The sequence below is a fragment of the Phyllobates terribilis genome, unplaced genomic scaffold (assembly GCF_046119375.1).
Source record: "Phyllobates terribilis strain yellow unplaced genomic scaffold, ASM4611937v1 Scaffold_1__5_contigs__length_1240528914, whole genome shotgun sequence".
NCBI classification, from domain to species: domain Eukaryota; kingdom Metazoa; phylum Chordata; class Amphibia; order Anura; family Dendrobatidae; genus Phyllobates; species Phyllobates terribilis.
Genome location: NW_027362761.1, coordinates 44,675,078 through 44,696,657, shown reverse-complemented (window position 1 = coordinate 44,696,657; position 21,580 = coordinate 44,675,078).

The window sequence follows — 21,580 nt, the reverse complement described above, 5'->3', positions numbered from 1 at the left end:
CAGGGACTCCTCAGCCTGCTGCTGACCTGTCCCTATCTGCGACTTGTCTGGAACTTCTCTCTGGCTGGTCTCCCTAACCCCGCCCCAGATCCAGTTTATAAAGGGCAGGTTTCTTCCCTCCCTGGACTGAGGCAGGAGGTGCTGCATGCTAATTGACCCAACCAGGGAACCTCCCACCTGCTCTCAGACATGACATTGCTGCCACTGTGGCGACCAGACCTTGGGTGCTACAAATATATGTCAGTAATTTACGCTACAAAGTGCCCACTGCCATTATGTTGTCACTCCACTAATCTTTTCATTGTCTGCAGGCTATGATAGCAGTGCCACAGCCAATCATTGGACTTAGCAGCAAATGCCATCTACTGATTAGCTGCATTGTTGTTCACATGATGTCACTGCTGCAGCTTGTACACAATCGCCGGAGCAGCGGCAGAGCGGAGTATGAATAGTTTCTGAGCTTATTATTTTTAACATGGCCACAACAAATTTGTTGAAATGAGTTGATATAGGAAAAACCCCTAAACATAGGGTTAATGACACAGTGAAAAACAAATACTTGAACTACTGACCACAAGAAATTAGAATCAGATAAAATGAAATCCAAAAACTATTGGACTCTCGCCTATATGTGAAAGCTGAGATAAATAAAAGCAGACACATAGTAAGCTTTCATGTATTGTTTTGCACTGAATCACAAACAGATTACATTTTGGAGCATTTAACCAATTTAATACCAGGTCAAATAACCCCATTCCTGACTAAGCACATTTTCAGTTTTTTTATACATATATATTTGCTCTTAACAACTCAAAACATTTTTCTTGTTCAAATATTCAAATAATTTTTTTTTCACAATACATAGCTCTTAATATTTCTTTTATTTTTTTTGTTGAAATCATGGGAAAATGTAAAGAAAATTGGGAAATGTGTTTATTTTTATTTTTTTACAACAACGAAGAACTTATAAAAAATATTTTAAATTGCGTTCCCCTTTCCATAGATATTATTTTTATATATTGGGTATGGGTTTTTTTTCCGATGGAGCCGGGCTATAAACGGCACTTCAGGTTGTTGTTTTTTCTCTTGTTTTTTATTATTTATGTATTTTTTCATTTATTTTACACACTATAACCCATAGGTTTTTAAAAGAACTTTGGGGGCATTTGAACATATTAATACATTATTTTGATTGTTCATTTCTATTTTAACTGGGGCTTGTATCTTAACCCCAATTACAGGAAAAAGTCATCTTACCGGCAGCATAGCAGAGCAAACAGGAAGGCAAACATAATCATCAATACCTTATTTGTGAAGAGTCTGACTGTGTCTGACAGTCAGCGACTAACTCCCACAACAGCACAATATCCTGCAAGCTGCTTACTATGCAGTGATGTTTTAAAACATCATTGCAGAGTAAATTGTGGACTGACTGGACATCTCTGGCATTTTTGAAATAGGTAAAAACGATCTTTCACCAGTTTTGATCTTTTTCATTAGCTGGCCTCATCATCGAATAGTTGCTACAGAGCTAAAAAAAAAAAGTAGTTTTATATTTTTAATTTCTCATCTTCATTGCAGAGATATCAGCTTGTAAATTTTAGATACTAATTTCCACTAGACCAAGTGATCGTTATCAGAGGCTCTTCTCTGGGGACGTTGGCTAATGTGGGAGGGGGGGCAATACACTCCCAGAGAATGTCAGATCTGTATCAGAGCACTATGAGAGGAGAGATGCAAAAAATGTGCATAATAACATAGAGCTCTGCTCTTCTCCACTTACCTGCTTATAATCAACTAGCTATTGAACCCGTTCTACGCCCGGGTGGCAAGCATTTTTATTGGTATATGGTCTCCCATGCTGGTATGTGCTGCCCCCCTCCTGATATTTGTGCTGCCCCCCATCCTGTCCCCACCATCCTATCCTGGTATGCATGGCACCCCTCATCCCCAATCCTGGTATGCTTGCCACCACTCATCCCTATCCTTGTATGCATGACACCCCTCACCCCCAATCCTGGTATGCATGGCACCCCTCATCCCCATCCTGGTATGCATGGCACCCCTTACCCCCAATCCTGGTATGCATAGCACCCCTCACCCCCAATCCTGATATGCATAGTACCCCTCACCCCCAATCCTGGTATGCATGACACCCATCACCCCCAATCCTGGAAGGCATGGCACCCCTCATCCCCAATCCTGGTATGCATGGCACCCCTCACCCCCAATCCTGGTATGCGTAGCACCCCTCATCCCCAATCATGGTATGTATGGTACTCCTCATCCCTATCCTGGTATGCATGGTACCCCATCCCTCATCCCTATCCTGGTATATATGGTATCCCTCATTCTGGTATGCATGGGCCCCTCACCCACATCCTGGTATGCATGGCACCCCTCACCCCCATCCTGATATGCATGGCACCCCTCATCCCCAAACCTGGTATGCATGGCACCCCTCATCCCCAATCCTGGAATGCATGGCACCCCTCATCCCCAATCCTGGCATGCATGGCCCCCTCACCCCCCAATCCTGGTATGCATGGTCCCGTCACCCCCCAATCCTGGTATGCATGGTCCCCTCATCCCCCAATACTGGTATGTGTGGTACCCCTCATCCTGGTATGCATGGTCCCCTCACCCCCCAATCCTGGTATGCATGGTCCCCTCACCCCCAAATCCTGATATGTGTGGTACCCCTCATCCTGGTATGCATGATCCCCTCACCCCCCAAACCTGGTATGTGTGGTACCCCTCATCCCACCATTCCTGGTATGTGTGGCCCCCTCACACCCCAATCCTGGTATGTGTGGCCCCCTCACACCACAATCCTGGTATGTGTGGCCCCCTCACTCCCCAATCCTGGTACGTGTAGCCCCCTTATCCCTTTCACGCTGTACACACATACAAAAAAATAAACACTTATACTCACCTTTCTTCCCTGTGCTCCAGCGCTGCTGGGTCCTGTTCTGCCAGAAGCCGGGGGAGGAGTGTGGCGCCGGAGTACGCGCGTGCCCATACCACGCTGTCCGGCATCATTTTGCAAATGTGTCTCCAGTAAAATGCTGCCGGATAGCGCTATACGCCTCACTCCTGCCCCGGTCTCCGGCGAAGAGAGGCGCCGCGCCAAAGCTCCTCCCGGTTAGGTAAGTATGTAAGTATAGTGCCACAGATCGCGGTAGGCATTCAGTGTCTACGCATACCGTGATCTCCGGCGTCATAGACTCCTCTTACCTGTAACAGCTGGATGTGTGCTTCTGTCTGGAGCCAGACTGCGCAGTCTATAAAGGCTTCAGACAGAGACACACATCTCCCGTTATGTTATAGATGTAGATGCTGGTAGAGAGATCAATGAGGAGAGCAGAGCTGTGTGTCATTACATGACTCACACAGAAAATGCGGGGTCTTAACATCCCTGGAGGAATATTCTTTTTTCCTTTTACCCATGATGGCACCACACAAAAGAGGGGATCCGCCCATCAAGGACAGGAACCTACTGAGTAAAAGGGCAGAACCTCTTGCACGCATCAGTTGCTTTCCTGTCCTTAAGGGAATCTTTATCTTGAGAATCAGGTGTGGAAGCAGAAGAAAAGACTTACCCAGGCCCGGCCCGGTTGCCTGGAAGAACGACCCTGTGCTTGTAGCGCCGGAGTCGGGTCCTGAGGCGCCACTGCAGGTCCAGTGAGGGCTCATGCTGGCATGCAGAGATGAGCGGAAAAGACTCTCCATGTGTCTGCCGGCCGCCGCGTCATCCCAGGTCTGCGCATGCACAAGGCGCACTGGGAGTGGCGCACCCTGATGACAAGCAATCCGGTGGCTTCTGACCCAGAAGTGGTAACTTAACTTGCGGGGGGTCCAAAGGAGGTGTCCACATGGAAGGATAAGCTGTTGGATGGCTCCTCATTTAAATGGGATTCTGACTACCAGAGAGCGAGTTTTGCTCTGCTCTCCTTTCCATTGTGGTTATGGAGGAGCAGCAGCTGCAACAACCGCAGCGTCAGAGTATACGTGTGGCACCCCAGGGGTCTGGTTGCCACAGTGGTAGAAATACCATGTCTGAGAGCGAGCATGGGTTTTCCTGGTCAGGAGCAATATTGCATGCCACACCTCCTGCCCCAGTCCAGTCCAGGGAAGAGCCTGCCCTTTATAAACTGGATCTGGGGTGGGGTTAGAGAGTCGAGTCGAGTCTAGTTCCAGAGAAGGGAGAGAGCAGCAGCAAGGAGCTCTGTCGGAGCCAGGAGCTGAAGACCAGGGACTGGAGCAGAGCTCGTCCTGGCAGAAGACGCAGAGAACCGGACACCGGAGTCCGAGGCTGTGGGGATATCTACATCCAGCAGCAGAAACCACCTGGCAGGGGATTTCAGGTCCTCTGGCCATAGAAAGCCCGGAGGCTCAGTCACACGCAAGGGACCGGCACCGCCATCGAGGAGCGGAAGGCACCAAAGGCCCCAAGTCACCAGCCATACGAGTGAGCACCACACGGTACACTCAGGGACGTGGGCTACTACACGACTACAGCAGGGTAGCCAGAAAGAGTGCAGTCAGACGGGAAGGCCTATACCTCCACCTGTCCAGGGGGACTCTTGTTCGCTCACAGACTGACCAGGCCTCTAATGTTAGCCAGTACTCCCGGCAGGGCCTTCTTCATTACCAACAGTAAAGACCCTGAACTGCACTGCACGGACTCTGAGTCATTTCTGCTGCGCCCACGCACCACAACCCTCACCATCTACAGACGCTGCCCTGAGGCTATACTCCTCCCGTGGCGAGTTATACTACCCTCTGCTGCGCACACAATATCAGCCTCAGAGGTTTGCCCCGCAGCGGCGGTTCTCAGTGACCGCAATCCACGGGTGGCGTAGTCGGACATTTAAATATTACAAAACCAAAGAAACAGATCCGCCACTGGTTTGACCACCCTTAGCCACGGGATCGGGTCGCCGCCACGGAGACTACAACCCCCAGTATTACACAGAGACCTGGCTCCGGGTATTCCCCTATACACACGGCCCAGGGGGCGCGTCAACTTTGGCGTAGTCGGCAGGATTTCGTGCCCGCAACCACCGGGTACTGCGTGCCCAAAAGAAAGACTGTGATATTTAGCTGTTTTCCCGCCATCCGCCGCCATTTTACCGCCATTGGGATCCATCTCTGGGATGCCGCGCGGGAAGAAGAGGGGCGTGGACGCCAAAAGCGTGCGAGAGCTGAAGCCCCGCCTTACGCACTGACGTTGCGCAAGGTCCTGGAAGGAGCCGAGCGGACGCCAACGTCACCAGTGCGCGACGCAAGGTCCTCGACCCCGACGATCGCCTGCGGAGCCGCGGCCTACGGAGAAGAAGCAACGGAAGGTAGGCCACGATTAACTAGGGGGGAGGAAGACACCAGGAATGGAGGGAGCTCCCACCGCCAGCGCGGCTGCTGCCGCAGTGATGCCGTTCACGATGCCGTATATCCCCGGAGCGGCATGGTTACCCCAGTACCCTGAGCGACTTTAAAGAAAGACTGTATAGCCTATTCAAAGTATACCCCCTGTCCGAGGAACAAAAAGTGAGCATCCTGACAGGCCAGTTAATCAGGGCAGCCCAAAGAGAAGTGAAGTCCTGGTCAGCCAGGGAAAAGGGGACTGTAAAGGAAATACTGGCCCGTCTAAAGGAGACTTTTGATACCCGCACCTCAGCAGAGATTAAGCTAAAATTTTATGGGTACAAACAGCGGGCACAAGACAGTATACGGGACTATGCTTTGAATTTGCAGGAGGCCCTGAGAGCCATTAAGCAGGCAGACCCTGACAGCGTGCGGAATGAGGATAAGCTGTTGACTGAACAGTTCATTGAGGGTCTACAGTCCAGCGCCCACCGACCCCAGTTGCGTGTAATGGCCCTGCAGAACCCTGATTTGGACTTTGCGCAGTTCAAAGACAGGGCCATCCGGGTGCTCTGAGAACAGGCACCAGGTGGCGCTGTAACCCATAGGCGCCCTGCTATCACCTATCACCTTGTCTGCAGAGCCTGTGGGAGCTGATGCACAGGCTTTGGACAAAGACCCGGCTGCAGACCTGCACCATCAGGTCCAAGAACTGACCAAAAGCGTTGCCGCGCTAACAAGAACTGTGCAGTCTTTACAGGTGTCTTCCCCAGGAAAGATCCAGCTGGCTTCCAGTCCGGAGGATGTCCCTTGGAGTTGACAGAGGAGGATCTTATCGTCCAGAGGAAGACCCAGCGACCGCTACAACCAGGACGGACAACCCATCTGCCGCCGCTGCAATCAACCAGGACATATGGCAAGGTACTGTCATTTAAACGGGCCCAACCTGGGGCAGAGGGTCGACCCCCAGGCATAAGATCATCAGGCCCATCGAGCTGGCGTGATAAGTACGTAGGGGGATGACCGGCCTTGCCTGTGGTGCTGGATTGCATTCCTATGAGTGCACTAATGGACACCGGGTCACAGGTAACCACCATCCCCTATGTGCTTTTTAAGCGGTACTGGAATGACTCGGATATTACCCGCTACCCAGATGACGATTTGAGCATCATCGCCAGCAATGGTCAGCCCGTACCCAGGTAGGATTCAAGGAGGTGACCATCAAAATTGGTAAAGTTGAACTGCCAGCGCAAGGACTGATTATTGTGGACATTGACCGTCGTGAAAGCCGCCCTAAGATAACCTTGGGTACTAATGTTATTGAAAATTGTCTTGCAGAGATAATTGTCATATTACAACAGGTTGCGGTGAATGCCAGCTCCAGCCAGCAGCGTGTCCTACAAAAAGAGATCAGAGCCCTGATGAAAAGGCAACAGGTAGAACTGTCTGGTGGTGAGATTGGTAGCGTTAGGATGAGTGACCCGTTCCCTATCGCCATGCCCCCAAAAAGTGAGATGATGATCTGGTGCCGGACTGCAATCGGGTTAAGAGGAAGGGACTAACAAGCCATGGTAGAACCCGTCTACTCAGACAGTAGGCCCACCATTTTGACAGCACGGGGGGTGGTCGATGTACGCTATGGGAGGGTACCCGTCCGCATCCTAAACATTGGGGAAAGAGAAGTAATCTTGCCCAGGTATGCCACTCTAGCCAAATTGTTCACCGTTAACCAAAACTCTGTAAAGGCCGTGGAACCCTTGCCTCCATCTCAACCAGAGGAGGGTAACGGCTCCAAGAACCAAATGGAGGACTGGTGTCAGAAGCTGCATGTGGGCACCGACTCCACTCCCTCACACCAAAAACAGGGAGTCTACCGGGTGGTGCAGGAGTACGAAAGAGTCTTTAGCAAACACCCGCTAGACTTTGGGCAAGTAAAGGGGGTAGAACACCACATCCCCACAGGAGACCATCCACCCATAAAGGAAAGATACCGACCTGTACCCCCTGCACACTATCAGAATGCCAAGGGAATGTTGCGAGAAATGAAGGAGGCTGGGGTAATCAGGGACAGCTGTAGCCCCTGGGCAGCTCCACTAGTTCTTGTGAAAAAGAAAGATGGCACCATGAGAATGTGTGTAGATTACAGAAAGGTCAACCGTATAACACACAAAGATGCGTACCCGTTACCTAGAATAGAAGAGTCCTTAGCTGCATTAAAAACTGCTAACTTCTTTTCCACTTTGGACCTTACTAGCGGGTACTGGCAGGTTCCTGTAGCAGAGGCAGACAAGGAGAAGACTGCATTCACCACCCCGATGGGTCTCAGCGAATTCAACTGTATGCCGTTCGGGCTCTGCAACGCACCAGGAACCTTCCAGCGGTTGATGGAGTGCTGCCTGGGGCACCGGAAATTCGAGACGGTCTTGCTATACCTGGACGATATCATCGTGTATTCCAAAACATATGAGGACCATCTGAAACACCTGGCAGAGGTGTTTGACGCCCTGGCAGGCTGCGGCCTAAAAGTGAAACCCTCCAAGTGTCATCTACTAAAACCAAAGGTACAGTACCTGGGACACGTGGTGAGTGCTGACGGAGTAGCTCCAGACCCTGATAAGATCACAGTGATTAAGGACTGGCCAAGACCCTCCAGCATAAAGGAAGTGCGGCAGTTCCTCGGGTTGGTAGGCTACTACTGAAGATTCATCCCCGGTTTCACCAAAATGGCAGCTCCTATGCAGGACCTCCTGATAGGCCAGTCCAGGAAGGCCAAAAACCAGAAGCCGCCCTTCAAATGGGACAAGCTGGAGGATGAGTCCTTCCGCCAGCTGAAGATGGCCCTCACGGGGGATGAAATCCTGGCGTACCCTGATTATGGCCAGCCTTTTATTCTCCACACAGACGCGAGCAACATCGGGCTAGGGGCGGTGCTGTCCCAGATCCAACAGGGCAGAGAATGGGTAATCGCTTATGCCAGCAGGAAGCTCCGGCCCACGGAAAGGAATCCTGAAAATTACAGCTCCTTCAAGCTAGAGTTCCTCGCAGTGGTATGGGCAGTGACAGAGCGCTTTAAACATTACCTTGCCTCTTCCAAGTTCACCATGTACACGGACAACAACCCATTGACACACCTGGACACTGCAAAACTAGGTGCCCTGGAGTAGAGATGGATGGCCCGCCTATCCAACTATGAGTTCACCATCAAATACCGGGCGGGACGCACAAATGCCAACGCAGACGCCCTGTCCAGGATGCCGAACTTGCCGGACGGAGGGGAAGATCCAGAAGAACTGGAAGAGATTGAACTCCCTGCGTTCCACCGTCATGGGATTACCCAGTGTTCCCACCGAGTAAGGGACAGGCACTCTGCCACGTTCAATCCCTTACCCCACTACAGCTGGGCGGAGACGCAAGACAGCGACCCAGCCGTCCACCTGGTAAAAGAGATGCTGACACAAGCTGATGCCCGCCTTGACCCAGACGCTCTGGAAGAAACTAAACAGCTGTGGAAGGAGAAGAGTAAACTGTTTCTCAACAAGGGGAAGCTGTGTCGGAGAATTGTCAACTCCCGGACACATGAGCTGACCTGGCAGGTAGTGGTCCCGAGACGAGACGCGGCTATGGTCCTGGAGGCATACCACGACGGAGCAGGGCACTTTGGATGGAAGAAGTTGGAGTTCCTGTTGCGTGAACGGTTCTTCTGGGTAGGCATGAGAGGGGCCATTGAGAGATGGTGCAGAGACTGCGGCCCGTGCAATCTGAGAAGAAAGGACCGTGCCAGCCGGAAGACTCCCCTGCAGTCCATCATCACCAAGCAGCCACTAGAACTGGTAGCCCTGGACCATGTGAAGCTGGCTCCAAGTAGGTCCGGGTACGTCTACGCCCTCACCATCGTAGACCATTACTCCCAGTTTCTGGTGGTGGTCCCTGTCAAGGACTTAACAGCTCAGACAGCAGCTAGAGCCTTCCAGCAGCACTTCTGCCATCCACCCAGGTATCCGGAGCAAGTGTTGACTGACCAAGGTCCAGCCTTCGAAGCGGAGGTCTTCCTGGAGTTCTGCAACCTCTATGGCTGCAAGAAGATAAGGACAACGCCCTATCACCCCCAAACCAACGGATTGTGCGAGAAGATGAACCAGGTGGTGATAGACTTGCTGAAAACGTTACCCCTGGAAGAACGCAGTCTGTGGCCTGAAAAACTGCCTGATCTGGTCGACTTGTATAACCACATCCCAGTAAATTCAACCAACTGCACCCCGGCTTACCTAATGAGAGCAAGACCTGGGAAGCTGCCTATTGACCTGGAAATGGGAGTCCTCACACCCGAGGACTCCTTGCCAGAGGCAGACTGGGATACAGAATGGCAGCAGCAGTACCGGAAAGTGCAGGAGAGTGTTGAGAAAGGTCTGTCTCAAGCAAGAGAAAGGCAAGAGAGGACTTACAACCAGCATGCTCCCGCTGTTCCCCTGGCACCTGGAGAGCAGGTCTTGAAGAGGAAGAGGCGGCTCCATAAGTTGGACGACCAGTGGGAGAAAGACCCGTACACAGTACTGCCCTCTAGTCATGACAATCCGAAAGTATGTATTATCAGTAAGGATGAAGGAGAGACCACAGCCACTGTCTCCAGAGACCACCTGAAGAAGTGTCCCGAGCAGCTGCAAAGCACTGATGAAGACCAAGATAGCCCTCAACCCGCAGAGGAAAGGGAAGAAATGGTCAGTACAATACTCTGAGAATTTCCCCGGTCCTGGACACAAATTAACAACGCTATTGTGGTACCCGTCCTTACCTTCCTCCAGCCAGCCCCTCAAGGGCCTACAGAAGAGCAAGTATTGTTGGGAGAGCAACCGGCCCCGGAGGCAGAAGATTCCATACCAGCAGCCCAGGAGAATCAACCCTCTGCTAGTAGTGAGTCTGCCGTGCCCGTAGTGAGCCAAAGAGTACGCAGAAAGCTGCCCAGCCTACCCAAAACATCTCCAAATACCTGTAGTGCAGACAATATTGAGCCCATTACACAAGGGGTAGAAACAGGGGACCCAGAAAGGACACCACCTGATAGCGTGTTACGTAGGTCCACCAGGAGCACTAGGGGTCAAATGCCCGCTCGCTGGAGAATATAAAATGTGATATAAATGCCTGTATATTGCAAATGTTAAAATGGTTGTTGCCTGCATACTAATTATGTTTTTCTAGTTACCCGACAGGGTTCATGGACTAACAGGTTATGGAAAATGAATAACCGGAACTGTACCTTGTATATAGTTGCACCTGTAAAGTGCCCCTTTCTTGTCCCAGACCACAGAACAAAAACCCGTGGAGGTGGCTGAAGACGTGGTCCAACGCCGGATCATAGATGCCCTGTAGCCACCCCAGGGTCTACGTGGAGGGCTTGGGACAGGTCCCTCAAAATGCATCTCGGGTGACATGGACACCTGGTTATGGGAGCGCCGTGACCTAAAAAGACTAAACTTCTTGTATATATGTTGTGTTATTGCTTATACCCTGTTATGTCATGTTTCCATAAAATGTGTTTAGTCTCGGAGTACTAAAATTTACTAAGGGGGAATGTGGCACCCCAGTGGTCTGGTTGCCACAGTGGTAGAAATACCATGTCTGAGAGCGAGCATGGGTTTTCCTGGTCAGGAGCAATATTGCATGCCACACCTCCTGCCCCAGTCCAGTTCAGGGAGGAACCTGCCCTTTATAAACTGGATCTGGGGCGGGGTTAGAGAGTCGAATCGAGTCTAGTTCCAGAGAAGGGACAGAGCAGCAGCAAGGAGCTCTGTAGGAGCCAGGAGCTGAAGACCAGGGACTGGAGCAGAGCTCGTACTGGCAGAAGACGCAGAGAACCGGACACCGGAGTCCGAGGCTGTGGGGATATCTACATCCAGCAGCAGAAACCACCTGGCAGGGGATTTCAGGTCCTCTGGCCATAGAAAGCCCGGAGGCTCAGTCACACGCAAGGGACCGGCACCGCCATCGAGGAGCGGAAGGCACCAAAGGCCCCAAGTCACCAGCCATACGGGTGAGCACCACACGGTACACTCAGGGACGTGGGCTACTACACGACTACAGCAGGGTAGCCAGAAAGAGTGCAGTCAGACGGGAAGGCCTATACCTCCACCTGGCCAGGGGGACTCTTGTTCGCTCACAGACTGACCAGGCCTCTAATGTTAGCCAGTACTCCCGGCAGGGCCTTCTTCATTACCAACAGTAAAGACCCTGAACTGCACTGCACGGACTTTGAGTCATTTCTGCTGCGCCCATGCACCACAACCCTCACCATCTACACACGCTGCCCTGAGGCTATACTCCTTCCGTGGGGAGTTATACTACCCTCTGCTGCGCACCCAACATCAGCCTAAGCGGCGGCGGTTCTCAGCGACCGCAATCCACGGGTGGCGTAGGCGGACATTTAAACATTAAAAACCAAATAAACAGATCCGCCACTGGTTTGACCACCCTGAGCCACGGGCCCGGGTCGCCGCCACGGAGACTACAACCCCCAGTATTACACAGAGACCTGGCTCCGGGTATTCCCCTACACACACGGCCCAGGGGGGGCGTCATACGCAGCAATAGCAGGTGCACAAGTGACAAAGGAATCGACAGTAAGGCAAGTCAGAGAAGCTGAGAGCATCGGGACAGATCCACGGCCTCCAGGGGAGAACAATTGTGTGATTTGATCCAGCCTCCAAATTCGGTACCCTTACTAAACTAATGAGTGGGGAGTGATCTTTGTGAAAGTTCACAACAGTAATAAGTTCCTTTTCTTGTTGTTTAATTGTAATACCCCAGAGTTGGGTATTCCTAGAGAACTCTGTATCGGTTAAATGTGTATTAATGTTATAGTGATTCAGCACTTTTCATGCTAGTTTGTACAGTTAAGAGTTATTACCCTCACCAAGGCAGGTTGCCAAGTGAACACCAGTGGGTGGAGTTTTACACACAAAAGTAAGACACATTTCATAGGTAGTTTAGTTGAGTTCTAGTTAGAGTCTGTCTGAGAGAAGATGTAGACTAGAGGAGGAGAGGAGGAAGAGAGTCCTTAATGAGCGTTAAGAAGAGAAGCTCAGCGAGCACCACTAAACAGCCAAGCATGTAGGGGCTTATTTCCCTTGTTCCTATCAGCTTGCAAATGGAGCGGCTAACTTGAATTGCGGCAATTTAACAAAAGTACCGGACAACTTCTTTAAAAATTACCCAGCTCATGGCAGAAGAAACTCTGCTCAGCTTGTATCAAAAAAACTATTTGTGAGAATTTCCAAAATTTCGCCATGGATTTAAAGTCCGTTATTAAGGCAGATGTTAAAGATTCCCTTAAGACCCCAATCCATAAAAAAAGTGATAGAAGGGGAAAAAGAAAACCAGGATGTTATCATCTGATTCGGTTGAATCAGTGAAGTCAGAAGGTGAATGTGGATCTGATTCCTCTTCCTCTTCATCCTCTAATGGTGGTACAGGGGGCTAGACCATGCTTCCCTGGAGATGAGACATAAACAGATTGGTCAAAGCTGTAAGGGCAGCCATGGGTATCATAGATGCTAAAAAACCCAAATCAGTACAGGATATTATGTTCGGGAGGTCAGAGCAGGTGAACATTTCCAAAAAATGAGAAAATTCAAGCTCTTATTAAAAAGGAATGGGGAAAACCAGAAAAGAAAGGGTCGCTACCCTTGTCTTCAAAGAGAATGTACCCCTTTAAAGAGGAGGAGACTGCCCCAGGGGATAAAGTTCCAAAGATAGATTTATCAATGGCCAGAAAACCTACGATGCTTTTTGAAGGTAGGTTATCTTGAAAGAATCTCTTGATAGAAAGGCTGATGGATGCCTAAGGCATACCTGGGAATCCTCAGTGGGAGCCGGAAACCGGCTATCTTGGCAGGGACTGGCTGGCAAATTTTGGCCTGGGGGGCAAGCACAAATCAGTGGCCCATAATTAGCAGCCTGTACTTATTGGCTCCGATTCATTAAAGGGTTGGTCCGAAACAAAATTTTATTTTACTCCTAAATCTGTCTATGTAATGTCCTAATATGGTCTTTTTATTTTCCTAATATACCTTAAAGGGGTTGTCCGGTCAAAAGTGAAAAATCTGCAGTCACTCTGTGTGACTGCAGACTTATGAGAAAAATGAATTTTAAAAGTGAGGCAAAACCAAGCGTAGTTTACGTAGCGTTTTCCCTGTTAACACATTAGGATTTGCAGCAGAATTATCCCTCCATTCCCTCCCTCAGGAACCCGGCGGCAGCTGAAGAGGTGAGATGCTGTGGGGCCGGTGTCTGGCTGGGGCCGGTTTCTGGCGGAGCGGTGCGTGGCCGGGGCCGGTGCCTGGCTGGGGCCTGAGCTGGTGCCTGGCTGGGGCCGTTGTTGGACTGTGAGCGGCGAGGCAGAGCGGCGTGTGTGGCTTTCCGGTGGCTGCAGCCATCTTCCTGAAGCTGTAATCTACAGGAAAGTGGCCGCCAAAGCCAGCGCATGCGCAGACTGGGAGCTCGGGCGGCCATTTTCCTGTAGATCCCTGCTTCAGGAAGATGGCCACGGCCACCGGAAAGCAGCGCACGCCGCTCTGCCACGCCGCTCACAGCCCAACACCGGCTCCTGAGGGAGGGAATGGAGGGCCCTATGATCCTGCTCCACCACCACAACTCCCCACTACTGGAGCACTGCCTTCTTGCATCCAGGGTCCACAGCATTCCTCCACTTCCACCGGCTTCCTGAAGGACCCTGCCTCCTGTGACCCTCGCTCCACTTCCCCCCAGGTAAGATACCGTACCTATTCAGACTATAAGACGGACCCCTATCTTATAAAAAAAATTTTTTCCTATTTTCCACCCCAAAATTTGGGATACGTCTTATGGTCCGGTGCGTCTTATAGTCTGAAAAATACGGTAATTATTTATTCAGTAGCAACCAATGCTCTCTTATGGTGGCTAAGCGTAGAGAATCTGTCAGTAGGGATCCCATGGGTATATCAGATTGCGGACGTCATAACTACAGATGTAAGCACAAGAGGATGGGGAGCGCATCTCAGAGACTGTGTAGTCCAGGGTATTTCGTCAGAACACGAAAAGAGGAGTTCCTCCAACATGAAAGAACTTCTGGCAATGAAATATGCGAAGAAATTTCTCGTATCTCCCCAAAACCGTCAAGTTCCTATTCTGAACTGGCTTACATCAGGCATCAGGGAGGAACAAGATCTCGCTCCTTGATGGTGGTAACAGAGGAAATTTTCCAGATGGCAGAAAAACATTGCTTGTCATTAACAGAGTTGCGCATAAAAGGGAAAGAGAACGACAGGGGAGACTTCCTAAGTCACAATCAACTAAAACAAGGGGAATGGGCCCTGAATCCGACAGTCTTTCAGCAAATAGTAAGCTTATGGGGGCCTTCCAAATATAGATTTGTTCACAAACAGGCGGAACAGGAAGGTAAAACATTCTGCTTGCTAAATCCCAGGGAAAAACCTCCTGCAGTGGATGCCTTCCAGATTGCATGGAACTTTGATTTAGCCTGTGCCTTTCCTTCAGTAATGATGATCCCAGCAGCATTAAGGAATATCCGGTAGGACCAGGCGAAGATCATCCTCTCATTCTGGTCCAAAAGACCATGGTTTTAATGGATGAAGCAGATGTCAATCTGACGCGCCCCCTGGGGCTGTGGGGTACTCGGTCGGTTCTATTTGGGGTAGTCATGGTGGCAGTGACCCGGTCCGTGGCCCAGGGCGGTCAACAAGCGAAAAGTCAATTGGGGAAATAAAGTTTTGGGGAATAAAGATTTGTGACGCCACCCGTGGTATGGGGCTATAGATGGACACCACTGCTGTTCAGATCCACTGGGGCTGTTGGCGATGCAGCAGAGATGGTTTAGCTCTCCACGGGCAGAGCTAAGCTCCAGGGCAGTATATAGGACTTGATGAGGTAGATGTTGTTGGCAGGGACAGTGTAGTGCAGGGCCGGTGACTCAGCAATAAATCAAGGAAACAGTGGGGTGCAGTCTTCAGGCTTTACTCACAGTTCTTAGGCAGTTCCAGATTACCGCTGCAGCCAGTTATAACCGCCCACGTCGTCCTGTGTCCTCCAGGAAAGTGATCTAGCCAACTCTCAGATGATTTGGGTGCACTTGATCGGGACTCCCTTGTGTACCTCTCCAGGTCGTCTCCCTGCGCTGGCTCTCTTCCTCCTGCCCTGCGCCTCACACGCAGTGTCCCGGGCCAGTGGCCACAGGCCTTGTTGGGCGAAATCCTGCCTGTCCCCTTTGTCCTATAAGGCCACCTTTTCAGCGAATGTGTGTGGTTGTTGGCTACGGCACTTGAAGATACCGCAACCACGGGTTTGCTAGCTGAGTCTTGCAGTACTCAACTAATCTGAGGCCGGTCCCCTACCGCGGCCTGATCCCTTCATGGTCAGCGTGAACTCGGGCGCACGGGAGGCCTCCACACTCTCCGTGCCCCTAGGATCCTTTCTATCTCTGGATCCCCTCTCACTGCTCCGGTCTTCTCTCCTCACTTTCTGAACTCCTGCTCCAAGGACTGGAACCAGGAATCCCCTCAGACAGAACTCCAACTAAACTTCTTCTAGATGTTTCTACCCTTCTTTTTATACTCTTCCTTCAGTGCTCCCTTAAACTGCTTCCTCCACCCACCTCCTCTACTTAGTTCCACTCTCCAGACAGGGACCAGGCCTGTGCTCTCCCTTAGGAGCTATCTGGACCTTCCATCAGGAGTGGTGTACTGTAGTGTTGGATGTGAGTTTTTGGGTCCCGGGTAGTGCTCCCTCCTTACCTGAGAGTGGGGTACCACACCTCTGCCTGAGATGCAGTACCTCTGTGGCAACTGGACCCGCCCGCAGGGGCGCCACAAATCTCCGATCCATGGATCTTACCCGAGATCCCAGATCTACTCATCCAAGGTCCAGTCTGGCATCCGCAAGTGGCGGGCCTTTAGTTGGCAGCCTTGAATTTGAAAGGTCACTGTTAATCCAGGAAAGGTTTTCTTCAAGTTTAGTATCTACTTTACTTAAAAGCAGGAAACTGATAATGACAGAAATATATAGCAAGACTTGGAAAACGTTTCTGTCTAGTTCAGGGGAAAGTATGAGTGAGGAAATTGCTATTAAGTCTATCCTAGAGTTTCTCCAGAAAGGATTAGAGTTGGGGCTATCCACTAGCACTCTGTGACCCCTCTGGCAATAGATGTATAACTAGATTTATTAGTAAATATGATAGGTCTAGGCCAATCCTTAGTCCAAAGATTCCTCTTGGGAACCAAACTTGGTGCTGGACGCGTTAACCAACCCCACCTTCGAACCGTTCGAGGTTTCATCTGCTAAAAATCATACCCTAAAGATGGTAATTCTGGCAACGATAACTTCATCCCGTAGAGTCAATGATATCTGAGCCTTGTCAGTTAATTCCCCCTTTACACAGATTTTGGAAGATAGGGTTATTCTAAGACCAGATCCAGCCTTCCTTCCAAAAGTAGCCATGAAATTTCATAGGAGTCAGGAGATTAATCTTCCTTCCCTTTTGTACTAATCCTAGGAACCCAAAGGAGGAAAAATTCCACACACTGGATGTTAAGAGGGCTTTAATAAATTACGTGTCAGTAACAAAACCATGGAGGAAGAGCCAGTCGTTGTTTGTTTCCTTCCAGGGCTCTATAAAAGGTCTAAAAATCTCAAGGGGTACCTTAGCTAGATGGATTAAGGAAGCCATTAGGTTAACCTATTCCTCTAGTAGTAGATCAGTTCCAGAGAGCATTAAAGCTCATTCTACTCAAGCTTTCACGACTTTTTGGGCAGAGAAGGCGGAGGTGTCTATTGACTAAATAAGTAAGGCGGCAACATGGGCCTCTCTTTCAAACTTCTATAAGCACTATAGGCTTGAACTGACCTCCGCTGCTGCTCAATCCTTTGGGAGAAGGGTTCTACAAGTTGTGGTCCCTCTCTAGGGTGGATTTTGTTTCTCCGTAAATCTCTCATGTGGTGCTGTCATGGGTGAAATGAAAAGACAAAATTACTTACTCGTAATAGGATTTTTCTAGAGCCCATGACAGCACCCTTATATCCCCCCCCCTGTGACTGATAAGAAATATTGCTGTATAGTCTAGATGGTGTTGTTGGTTATGGTCTGGTGATGGAATGTATACATAACTGTCTTGGAGGTCCTCTCATGCTCTATAACCCAGCTGAAAGATTCCGCCCTTTTATTCGGTTCTTGATGGACGGATCCCCTCAAACCGGATGGAATAGCATACCGCTGCAAGATGCTGTGGTAGCCATGCTGGTTCAGTATGCCTTCAATTTTGAATAAACCCCCAACAGTGTCACCAGCAAAGCACCCCCACACCATCACACCTCCTCCTCCATGCTTCACGGTGGGAACCAGGCATGTAGAGTCCATCCGTTCACCTTTTCTGCGTCGCTCAAAGACACGGTGGTTGGAACCAAAGATGTCAAATTTGGACTCATCAGACCAAAGCACAGATTTCCACTGGTCTAATGTCCATTCCTTGTGTTCTTTAGCCCAAGCAAGTCTCTTCTGCTTGTTGCTTGTCCTTAGCAGTGGTTTCCTAGCAGCTATTTTACCATGAAGGCCTGCTGCACAAAGTCTCCTCTTAACAGTTGTTGTAGAGATGTGTCTCTAATCAGAGCTGCTGTTAACCTGCGATTTCTGAGGCTGGTGACTCGGATAAACTTATCCTCAGAAGCAGTGGTGACTCTTGGTCTTCCTTTCCTGGGGCTGTCCTCATGTGAGCCAGTTTCTTTGTAGCGCTTGATGGTTTTGCAACTGCACTTGGGGACACTTTCAAAGTTTTCCCAATTTTTCAGACTGACTGACCTTCATTTCTTAAAGTAATGATGGCCACTCGTTTTTCCTTACTTAGCTGCTTTTTTCTTGCCATAATACAAATTCTAACAGTCTATTCAGTAGGACTATCAGCTGTGTATCCACCTGACTTCTGCACAACACAACTGATGGTCCAACCCCCTTTATAAGGCAAGAAATCCCACTTATTAAACCTGACAGGGCACACCTGTGAAGTGAAAACCATTTCCGGTGATTACCTATTGAAGCTCATCAAGAGAATGCCAATAGTGTGCAAAGCAGTCATCAAAGCAAAAGGTGGCTACTTTGAAGAACCAAGAATATAAGACATATTTTCAGTTGTTTCACACTTTTTTGTTAAGTATATAATTCCACATGTGTGAATGTACAATTTTCATAGTCATGAAAATATAGAAAAATCTTTAAATGAGAAGGTGTGTCCAAACTTTTGGTCTGTACTGTATATCTACAAAACATGATGCATGATTTAACTGTATATAAAATATAACATTTATTCATAGTCTAAAATATGACAGCATAAAATAGTAGAGAAGAAATGCCCAGAATAGACGGACACTAGGGAATCAATATGTGCAATACCATAATTGTGTAATCACAATGCTGCACAGCATAGAGGTATAGCATCTGTAGAAATGGTATTATAATAAATAACAACAGTGCTCAAGTAAACTGCCATATATGATATACACCTAGCCAAATCAGTTCTCATACTTGCACTGACGAGGGCCAACAGCCCGAAACACTGTGTCTGCAAATTGAGATTCCGATTTGGCTATTATCCTAAGTCATATTGAATGACTCTTTAAAGGGTCGATTGTGACTTGTAGGATTGCTGCTTCCAATAGATGGCGCTATAGAGTTCAAGTCCTTTTTTTCTCTGAAGAGGCAATTTGCATATCATATACATAAAGTGCCTAGTGCATAATCAAAAGATGGCTTCACACATCAAAATTTAATTATAATAGAAAAAAGATTATTCAATAATAAATAGTTATTACATAATTATTACATAGAAAAGTGCCTAATGTCAAGATGCCTGTTGTACATATACTGCATAGTTGGTAAAAATGAAAGACTATAAGACAGGACTAATGATATGGTATGTAGAGATGAGCGTTGTTCTACTCGAACTGTTCGCCAATCTCAAATTCGAGCTGTTTTGGGCGGTGTTCGAGCCGGTCGGCGAACACGAACAATTTGAGAAAAATTCGGCTGTTCGAGGTTATGTTCGATAACTGTTCGTGCACCAAAATCATAACTGGATTTTTTCTCAGTAATGATGAAAATTAATGTTAATACGCAGTTTGAGTGTACAGCGGGGCGGGGGGAGGGGCAGGGGATGGATCTCTGCAGGAACAATGAAGATCTCCATTTTTTTTTCTCTTTCCCGCATTTGCAGTGGGGAGGTGCAATCTGTCAGCCTATCAGCAGCGCACACACGGAGCGAAGTGCTTTTTTTCACACAAGCAAGGGCATGTGTGATTGGCAGTGTATGTCACATGTCCTTGCCCTATAAGACCAAGCCATTTTCCCCGTCGCCACCATTTTCTCACTGCTGCAGCTGCGTGTTAGACGGCACCGCTGTTGCTGTGTGCGATATACCTTGTTAATTTCAAGCCAATTTTCGCACAAATATACAGATAGCTTGGGAGTAGGGAATAGTTGTGATTGCAGTCCTTTTAAGGACTAGGTTACAGCATTTCCTACGACTTTTATCAGGCAGGTCTGTGCTCTTAAATAGATAGATTGTGGGAGTAAAGACTAATTGTAATTGGAGTCCTTTTCAGGACTAGGTTACATCAGTTCCTATCAGTTTTTGCCAGGCAGGTCTGTGCCAGTGCTGTGCAAGTTTTTTTCACAGCATTTGGCTGAATCTAGCAAAGCTAATCCTTTTTGGCCTATTGCAGAGTGTGTTAGTCAGTGGAGTAGCCTATCTGTGTTGCAAGATATACCACCTGTGTATAGAATACCAATTTTTTTACTGCACCTAGTGAAGTAAAATCTTTTGGGCATAGCATCATTCTATTAGTCCATCTATACTGACCTCCATCAGGTTGCAAACTGAATATAATTTTTTTCTGCATCTAGCTCTGAAAAAATATTTGGGCTTCTAGCGGTGTGTGGGACTTGGTCTATTAGTCCATCTATACTGACCTCCATCAGGTTGCAAATTAAAAATAATTTTTTTCTGCATCTAGCTCTGAAAAAATATTTGGGCTTCTAGCAGTGTGTGGGACTTGGTCTATTAGTCCATCTATACTGACCTCCATCAGGTTGCAAATTAAAAATAATTTTTTTCTTCATTTATCTCTGAAAAAATATTTGGGCTTCTAGCAGCGTGTGGGACTTGTTCTATTAGTCCATCTATACTGACCTCCATCAGGTTGCAAATTAAAAATAATTTTTTTCTGCATCTAGCTCTGAAAAAATATTTGGGCTTCTAGCAGTGTGTGGGACTTGGTCTATTAGTCCATCTATACTGACCTCCATCAGGTTGCAAATTAAAAATAATTTTTTTCTGCATCTAGCTCTGAAAAAATATTTGGGCTTCTAGCAGTGTGTGGGACTTGGTCTATTAGTCCATCTATACTGACCTCCATCAGGTTGCAAATTAAAAATATTTTTTTTCTGCATCTAGCTCTGAAAAAATATTTGGGCTTCTAGCAGTGTGTGGGACTTGGTCTATTAGTCCATCTATACTGACCTCCATCAGGTTGCAAATTAAAAATAATTTTTTTCTGCATTTAGCTCTGAAAAAATATTTGGGCTTCTAGCAGTGTGTGGGACTTGGTCTATTAGTCCATCTATACTGACCTCCATCAGGTTGCAAATTAAAAATAATTTTTTTCTGCATCTAGCTCTGAAAAAATATTTGGGCTTCTAGCAGTGTGTGGGACTTGGTCTATTAGTCCATCTATACTGACCTCCATCAGGTTGCAAATTGAATAAAAAAATTTTCTGCATCTAGCTCTGAAAAAATATTTGGGCTTCTAGCGGTGTGTGGGACTTGGTCTATTAGTCCATCTATACTGACCTCCATCAGGTTGCAAATTAAAAATAATTTTTTTCTGCATCTAGCTCTGAAAAAATATTTGGGCTTCTAGCAGTGTGTGGGACTTGGTCTATTAGTCCATCTATACTGACCTCCATCAGGTTGCAAATTAAAAATAATTTTTTTCTGCATCTAGCTCTGAAAAAATATTTGGGCTTCTAGCAGTGTGTGGGACTTGGTCTATTAGTCCATCTATACTGACCTCCATCAGGTTGCAAATTAAAAATAATTTTTTTCTGCATCTAGCTCTGAAAAAATATTTGGGCTTCTAGCAGTGTGTGGGACTTGGTCTATTAGTCCATCTATACTGACCTCCA